General features: G+C 34.5%; 1 long non-coding RNA gene across 1 annotated transcript; it reads right to left on the bottom strand.

Moving 5' to 3' along the window:
- Positions 1-289: 289 nt before the first annotated feature.
- Positions 290-3,484, bottom strand: LOC128031130 (uncharacterized). Its single transcript, XR_008188044.1, has 3 exons — positions 2,409-3,484; positions 1,911-2,001; positions 290-860 (listed from the first exon to the last, which is right to left on the bottom strand). It is a non-coding gene; the product is annotated as an uncharacterized LOC128031130 (long non-coding RNA).
- Between the last annotated feature and the right edge of the window lie 5,607 nt (positions 3,485-9,091).

A 9,091-nucleotide genomic window follows, 5' to 3' on the forward strand; every position in this document is an offset into this window, starting at 1 on the left:
GTATTTATAGATATGTCAAACTCATTTAAAGACAAAGTGTGCATATTACTGCACTGTCACCAAGCTCGTTTTTAAAGAATAAAACTATGAAGAAAAAAAAGGCAGTTATGTTGTAAACGTTAACAATTTTCAGTGTGCAAATTCTTTTATTAAAAAACAAAACATTATAAATATGGTATATATCTTTCAGAGAACACCGTAAAAATATACATTTTCTTAAAAGATTCTATTGACCAAAAAGTGATACAAACCCTTAATGTTTCAAACTCACAAAAAAACATCATGAAGACATGCATGTCAAGTGTGCAATATCATCTATAAAACTCAATCAGCAGAGCATCACGTAAACACTGATTGTCTGAACAATGGAAGAAAGATAAAGTGTTCAGGAAAACAAACACCTGCTACATAAAAATGCAGAAATATAACTTTAACAATAACATCATTCACTTCATGACTGGAACTAGGGGATTGCTGTGCATGAATATGTCCTTTACTAAAACTCCTGATCAGAACTGAAGCTTTTTTATGATAAAAGCACCAGAAGTAAAGTTTACTGTATGAAGCTTGACAAAGAGAACACAATGCTTTATCAATATGATAAATGCTATTTTTTAACTATTGTTGTCATCACTGGTTCTGTATACAGTACAGTATATGGGTTGCTGGAAGGTCACAATGTATTCATTATAAGGTTAATTAAAACAAAGTTACATCTTCTGCAGAAATCAAACCACTGCAAAGTCTTGAGTCACTGATCCAGGAACCATTTCTGTGTGTGTGTGTGGGGGGGGGTTAAAGAGTTAAAGAGGTGAGTCCTTGTGCATGAGGGAGATCTACAGTGTTATCTGGAAACAATCCTGTAAGACAGAAAGGATAGAAATATTATGTAATTAAATGCAACATTACTGTGTTTTTTTTAGACCATGAAAGCATAATCTGCAAAGATGCTGTATAATTAAATGTTAAATGCATCCATTATTAAAAGCAAGTCATTAATAGCAATATCTAGTCATGGAGATCACGTATAGTGGGAACATGAACTGATGGGGCTTATTTAAAGTAATTTAATGAGAAGCCAATGAACAATATAAACTTTCTGACTGTGTGGGGCAACTGATTTTCCAATATTGTGATAGTGTCAGATGAGATTGTCCAGGGGCTTGTACAATATCATACAAGTGTTAAATTGAATTAGTGAATTATTAAGACTTTGACGTGAGACTGTATTTAGGGATCATTTTAAAGACTTTTCCCCTTTCCAGATACCCACACTTGAGGTCTTATTCACTTGAGAGTGTGTGTACGTGACTATGAGACTGTCCCCGGTCTTAATAATGCCAAAGCACAGTGTCCTTAACACACACTAAACCTCTCCAATACTGCTCCGGAGCGCTATACAACGCTTAGTGTATCCCAATCCCATCATGCATCATGTTTTGGAATTAATGTGAGACTTTTTGCAGAGATCTCACAGGAGGTCACGCAAACCTTTCCAATGTTTGTGAAATATTAATTATAATAATTAGAAATTGAGACTAATTTAGTAGTAAAACAAAGTGTTGCATGTTTTCTTGGTGCACAGAAAAGTATATTTATTTTGTACATCATTTGTAACTTCTTTTTATCACTTAATTAGAAGCACCACAAAATAAAATGTCATCTTTAATAGGGACTATTGAAAAGACATTTAGAAGTTTCTTATAAAATGCAAAGTTGAAATGAACTTTTTCATGTTAAGATCGACACACTTTGTGATCTTCATGCTCACTTGGGCCAAATAAAGGAAATGTGCAAAGATGGCAAGTGTGGGTATTTGGACCGTACAACAGTTTAAGAAACAACAAAATGCTGTGCAAATGATAACAACAGGAATGTTTGATAAAAGGGACAAACTATCACAGACCAACCTGCCTCTGCAGCTTTCTGTCTTCTCCATTTCTGAAGGAATACCTCTCCACAAACACCACTGGGGTGACTGCTTACTTTACGTCTTTTCAGCTAAAAAATTAATATAAGGGGAAAGAAAATAAAACAGAATTATATACAGAATGTTAATAGTGATCTGTGAGCAAAATATTTAAGATATAAACCAATATGAATTGAACTGCAATATGGGAAAAATGTTTTTTAATGTAAAAAAAAAAAAGGTATTACAAGCATGGTACAGTAAATGTGATTACTGTGAAATGTCATATAAAAGCACATTAAAACACTACCATCACAGTGGTACAACTATAGTTAATTTGGTGACTAATGTGATATTACTATACTACAGTAAAGCTACAGTTACTGTGGTAAAAAAAAAAAAAACATAAAAAAAAACATGGTAAATGTCTTGTTTACTGGGTTTTACCTACTTTTGTAGGTGTCATGGTTACCATGATTTTACTACAAATACAACTTACATCTTTGAACCTGAAATGAATATAAAACGATCCCAGGTCTGTGGCACGTCACGTGACCGATAGAGTTTAACCAGTTAGCAGCTGTGCTCATTTAGTTAAACACAATGAAACTCAAAGACAGCCTCGGATGACCGATGTAATACAGAGAGTAAACATAAGGCGCTCATCTGATTAATAAAGAAGACAGAATACGTTTTATGACAGGCATTAAAAGAGCATATTTACTACTACTCACCATAGACTGTATAACTCACCCAACCTGCGGCTCTTGCAAACTGATGGAAAGTATCGCGATGTGTGCTGAATGAGACTTCTTGAACGTGATTTCAAAGCGATAAACATCTCATGTCAGTGACGCTAGAGGCGCTTGACCACGCTTCAGTTTTTGACGCTTTGGGGTTGACGCACAGCGCGTGATGCGCGTAGTGGGAGGGGCGGCGCTATTTATTAATTATGTATTATTATTATTTAGGTCTTTCTGTGTTGATTTGCTGTTTATTAATATTTTTAAAACTATAACGCTAAATCTATCAACATTTATTTAGATGTTATCATGTATTCATTCATTTCTTTATTTTAATTATATTATTTCGGTCTTATTACAAGTGAAATATTACAGTAAGCCAGAACACGGGCCGAGCGGGGCTCATTCTAAACCCATTAGCGGACATTCATATCACAGAATCTGACAGCGATCAGAGGCTCATCAGCGACATCATTTTTAAGAAGCCTTTACAATAGCCTTAATAAAAACTTTTAACTTTAGAGTCTAAAGTAAAAAAATAAAAAATAAATAAAAAAAAATAAATCTGTAGGCCTATCGCTAATAAATAATTTATTTATTTATTTGTATATATTTTTTGTTCTTTTTATTTAAACTAAATTGTTTCTTAATGTGAAAATGTGTTACAGTTATGTGCCAAGGACTTGATATTGAATTATATTGAATTAAATCTAGGCCTATGAAAAAAATAAAAATCAATGAAAAAGTAAAAAAAGAACCATTGCGCATTTTACAGCTAAAAAAGTTTTAATGTGTTTTTGTCACCAGCAATACAGTATGTTGCTCAGTTTTGTACAGTAAGTACAAAGTTTTGAAAGTTGAAAGTTTTTCAAGTTTCAGTGAGTTTCTTCTGTTGTCCTGTAAAAAATTAAATAATAATAATAATAATTAATCAGAAAATATTGTGCTGATGCACGAAAGCTGCCTCCAGTTGAAATGCATTAGTTTAAAAAAAACGTGCTGCAATCATGAAAATAAGGAAATAAACGTGTGCCTGCCACGAATAAATAGATTAAATTACGTGACAAAATCACGAACTGCCGTGAGACTGGGTTTCCGTGTGTGGACCACGGAAGAAGAGTGTCATTGACTTGCGTTAGAGTTATCCGTGATCTCAGCACAGACTCACTCCGTGCTCGTATCACAGATTTTAGTTAGGCTAACAGAATCAAAGTGAATCTGTATGATGGCAGGACAATGCAATAGTTACAATAACAGTCAGGTTGGTCATGGTATTTGGTGTTGAAAAAAATAAATACTTCAAATGTTGCGTTTCCAGATGAGATAGCACGTCCATTGAGTGAGGTCTGTACTCCATCACTGAAACGATCCGTGTACGGACCACGGAAGATGAGTGTCATTGACTTGCGTTAGAGTTATCCGTGATCTAAGCACAGACTCACTCCGTGCTCCTATCACAGATTTTAGTTCTGACTATAGCCAAAATGTGTGTAAAACGCCATCAAACTGGATTTTATGATGACAGGACGAGAAAAAATGCCAAGTTAATTACATGCCATTGCAACAGTGTCGACGAAAAGCTTGTAAGTTCCTAAACAAGTGAGTGAGGTCAGGTTGTGGAGGTCCGTGCCATCACGGGACTTTTGTAACTGAAACAAACGTAATTTTTATGATGACAGGACAATGCAATAACTACAACAGCTGTCTGGTAATGTCATTATGGCATTTGATATTGGAAAAGAAACAAATACTTCAAATGTTGCTGTTTCCAAATGAGAAAGCACGTCCGTTCAACGAGTTCTGTACTCCGTCATTGAAACGGGTATCCGTGTGTGGATCACGGGAGGTCAGTGTCATTGACTTGCGTTGGAGAAATATCCGTGGCCGGGTCACGGAATTTGGGGCAATTCCGTGATGGCTTCACGGATTTTAAGTTAAGGACCCGTGGACATTTCACGGAATTCTGTGAGACCAGGTTGTTTTGTGCATATAACTTCTAACACATTAAAAACTGTCTTACAGCATTGCAGAAAACATTGTATTTCATAAGGCATAAGCATCTATCAGTTTGGCAAGATTTGCACTTAATACTGAATGAAACAGCTTACTCTGATAGAGAGAAACACTTTTGAGCAGATTTGGGCTTGATTTCACTTCATTTGAACAGCAGCACTATTTCAACATTACTGGACTCAGAAAGCTGTAAACTGACAATCTTGATCATTGAAGTCCTAACATAAGTTTTTGTGCATATAACTTCTAACACATTAAAAACTGTCTTACAGCATTGCAGAAAACATTGTATTGCATAAGGCATAAGCATCTATCAGTTTGGCAAGATTTGCACTTAATACTGAATGAAACAGCTTACTCTGATAGAGAGAAAAGCTTTTGAGCAGATTTGGGCTTGGTTTCACTTCATTTGAACAGCAGCACTATTTCAACATTACTGGACTCAGAAAGCTGTAAACTGACAATCTTGATCATTGAAGTCCTAACATAAGTTTTTGTGCATATAACTTCTAACACATTAAAAACTGTCTTACAGCATTGCAGAAAACATTGTATTGCATAAGGCATAAGCATCTATCAGTTTGGCAATATTTGCACTTAATACTGAATGAAACAGCTTACTCTGATAGAGAGAAAAGCTTTTGAGCAGATTGGGGCTTGGTTTCACTTCATTTGAACAGAATCACTATTTCAACAATACTGGACTCAGAAAGCTGTAAACTGACAATCTTGATCATTGAAGTCCTAACATTAGTTTTTGTGCATATAACTTCTAACACATTAAAAACTGTCTTACAGCATTGCAGAAACATTGTATTTCATAAGGCATAAGCATCTATCAGTTTGGCAAGATTTGCACTTAATACTGAATGAAACAGCTTACTCTGATAGAGAGAAAAGCTTTTGAGCAGATTTGGGCTTGATTTCACTTCATTTGAACAGAATCACTATTTCAACATTACTGGACTCAGAAAGCTGTAAACTGACAATCTTGATCATTGAAGTCCTAACATTAGTTTTTGTGCATATAACTTCTAACACATTAAAAACTGTCTTACAGCATTGCAGAAAACATTTTATTACATAAGACATAAGTATGTTTCAGTTTGGCAAGATTTGCACTGAATACTGAATGAAACAGCTTTCTCTAATAGAGAGAAAAGCTTTTGAGCAGATTTGGGCTTGATTTCACTTCATTTGAACAGAATCACTATTTCAACATTACTGGACTCAGAAAGCTGTAAACTGACAATCTTGATCATTGAAGTCCTAACATTAGTTTTTGTGCATATAACTTCTAACACATTAAAACTGTCTTACAGCATTGCAGAAAACATTGTATTTCATAAGGCATAAACATCTATCAGTTTGGCAAGATTTGCACTTAATACTGAAGGAAACAGCTTACTCTGATAGAGAGAAAAGCTTTTGAGCAGATTTGGGCTTGATTTCACTTCATTTGAACAAGCAGCACTATTTCAACATTACTGGACTCAGAAAGCTGTAAACTGACAATCTTGATCATTGAAGTCCTAACATAAGTTTTTGTGCATATAACTTCTAACACATTAAAAACTGTATTACAGCATTGCAGAAAACATTGTATTTCATAAGGCATAAACATCTATCAGTTTGGCAAGATTTGCACTTAATACTGAAGGAAACAGCTTACTCTGATAGAGAGAAAAGCTTTTGAGCAGATTTGGCCTTGATTTCACTTCATTTGAACAGAATCACTATTTCAACATTACTGGACTCAGAAAGCTGTAAACTGACAATCTTGATCATTGAAGTCCTAACATAAGTTTTTGTGCATATAACTTCTAACACATTAAAAACTGTCTTACAGCATTGCAGAAAACATTGTATTTCATAAGGCATAAGCATCTATCAGTTTGGCAAGATTTGCACTTAATACTGAATGAAACAGCTTACTCTGATAGAGAGAAAAGCTTTTGAGCAGATTTGGGCTTGATTTCACTTCATTTGAACAGCAGCACTATTTCAACATTACTGGACTCAGAAAGCTGTAAACTGACAATCTTGATCATTGAAGTCCTAACATAAGTTTTTGTGCATATAACTTCTAACACATTAAAAACTGTCTTACAGCATTGCAGAAAACATTGTATTTCATAAGGCATAAACATCTTTCAGTTTGGCAAGATTTGCACTGAATACTGAATGAAACAGCTCTCTCTAATAGAGAGAAAAGCTTTTGAGCAGATTTGGGCTTGGTTTCACTTCATTTGAACAGAATCACTATTTCAACATTACTGCACTCAGAAAGCTGTAAACTGACAATCTTGATCATTGAAGTCCTAACATTAGTTTTTGTGCATATAACTTCTAACACATTAAAAACTGTCTTACAGCATTGCAGAAAACATTGTATTTCATAAGGCATAAGCATCTATCAGTTTGGCAAGATTTGCACTTAATACTGAATGAAACAGCTTACTCTGATAGAGAGAAACGCTTTTGAGCAGATTTGGGCTTGATTTCACTTCATTTGAACAGCAGCACTATTTCAACATTACTGGACTCAGAAAGCTGTAAACTGACAATCTTGATCATTGAAGTCCTAACATTAGTTTTTGTGCATATAACTTCTAACACATTAAAAACTGTCTTACAGCATTGCAGAAAACATTGTATTGCATAAGGCATAAGCATCTATCAGTTTGGCAAGATTTGCACTTAATACTGAATGAAACAGCTTACTCTGATAGAGAGAAAAGCTTTTGAGCAGATTTGGGCTTGGTTTCACTTCATTTGAACAGCAGCACTATTTCAACATTACTGGACTCAGAAAGCTGTAAACTGACAATCTTGATCATTGAAGTCCTAACATAAGTTTTTGTGCATATAACTTCTAACACATTAAAAACTGTCTTACAGCATTGCAGAAAACATTGTATTGCATAAGGCAGAAGCATCTATCAGTTTGGCAAGATTTGCACTTAATACTGAATGAAACAGCTTACTCTGATAGAGAGAAAAGCTTTTGAGCAGATTTGGGCTTGGTTTCACTTCATTTGAACAGAATCACTATTTCAACATTACTGGACTCAGAAAGCTGTAAACTGACAATCTTGATCATTAAAGTCCTAACATTAGTTTTTGTGCATATAACTTCTAACACATTAAAAACTGTCTTACAGCATTGCAGAAAACATTGTATTTCATAAGGCATAAGCATCTATCAGTTTGGCAAGATTTGCACTTAATACTTAATGAAACAGCTTACTCTGATAGAGAGAAAAGCTTTTGAGCAGATTTGGGCTTGATTTCACTTCATTTGAACAGCAGCACTATTTCAACATTACTGGACTCAGAAAGCTGTAAACTGACAATCTTGATCATTGAAGTCCTAACATTAGTTTTTGTGCATATAACTTCTAACACATTAAAAACTGTCTTACAGCATTGCAGAAAACATTGTATTTCATAAGGCATAAGCATCTATCAGTTTGGCAAGATTTGCACTTAATACTGAATGAAACAGCTTACTCTGATAGAGAGAAAAGCTTTTGAGCAGATTTGGGCTTGATTTCACTTCATTTGAACAGAATCACTATTTCAACATTACTGGATTCAGAAAGCTGTAAACTGACAATCTTGATCATTGAAGTCCTAACATTAGTTTTTGTGCATATAACTTCTAACACATTAAAAACTGTCTTACAGCATTGCAGAAAACATTTTATTAGATAAGACATAAGTATGTTTCAGTTTGGCAAGATTTGCACTGAATACTGAATGAAACAGCTTTCTCTAATAGAGAGAAAAGCTTTTGAGCAGATTTGGGCTTGATTTCACTTCATTTGAACAGAATCACTATTTCAACATTACTGGACTCAGAAAGCTGTAAACTGACAATCTTGATCATTGAAGTCCTAACATTAGTTTTTGTGCATATAACTTCTAACACATTAAAAACTGTCTTACAGCATTGCAGAAAACATTGTATTTCATAAGGCATAAGCATCTATCAGTTTGGCAAGATTTGCACTTAATACTGAATGAAACAGCTTACTCTGATAGAGAGAAAAGCTTTTGAGCAGATTTGGGCTTGATTTCACTTCATTTGAACAGCAGCACTATTTCAACATTACTGGACTCAGAAAGCTGTAAACTGACAATCTTGATCATTGAAGTCCTAACATTAGTTTTTGTGCATATAACTTCTAACACATTAAAAACTGTCTTACAGCATTGCAGAAAACATTGTATTTCATAAGGCATAAGCATCTATCAGTTTGGCAAGATTTGCACTTAATACTGAATGAAACAGCTTACTCTGATAGAGAGAAAAGCTTTTGAGCAGATTTGGGCTTGATTTCACTTCATTTGAACAGCAGCACTATTTCAACATTACTGGACTCAGAAAGCTGTAAACTGACAATCTTGATCATTGAAGTCC

The sequence above is a fragment of the Carassius gibelio genome, chromosome A16, assembly GCF_023724105.1.
Source record: "Carassius gibelio isolate Cgi1373 ecotype wild population from Czech Republic chromosome A16, carGib1.2-hapl.c, whole genome shotgun sequence".
In the NCBI taxonomy this organism is placed as follows: domain Eukaryota; kingdom Metazoa; phylum Chordata; class Actinopteri; order Cypriniformes; family Cyprinidae; genus Carassius; species Carassius gibelio.